The sequence below is a fragment of the Nannospalax galili genome, unplaced genomic scaffold (assembly GCF_000622305.1).
Source record: "Nannospalax galili isolate Female #2095 unplaced genomic scaffold, S.galili_v1.0 scaffold710, whole genome shotgun sequence".
Lineage (NCBI taxonomy): Eukaryota > Metazoa > Chordata > Mammalia > Rodentia > Spalacidae > Nannospalax > Nannospalax galili.
In genome coordinates this window covers 178,293-178,656 of record NW_008328349.1, presented here as the reverse complement: position 1 = coordinate 178,656, position 364 = coordinate 178,293, and positions in this window count along the sequence as shown.

Here is a 364-nt window from a genome sequence, read left to right as displayed (position 1 = left end):
TTTTTGCTCCAGGTGTCATAAAGAAACCCAGAATGCATTGTTCTGTAGCAGCCATCCCTCCCAAGTCCGGGTCCTTTGTGTGGAGAAGACACTTGTTCAAGTTATAAACCATTTTTAATACCTGAATTATAGTCACTTTTCCAGTTTTGGAAAAAGTCTTCAGTTGGCACAAGGTAAAGATATAATTAAAGTGTTTTAAATAACAGACCCCAAGAGCTTGGCCAATTGGAAGGAGAACACAGAAACCCCTGAGAGGTGTGTTTCAGCATGGGATTCTAGCGTCTTTACTTCGGAGAGATTAGCCCGGACTGGCTTCATCCTTGGCACTTTTAGCACTCTTATTTAGGTATCTCGGGAGATAATT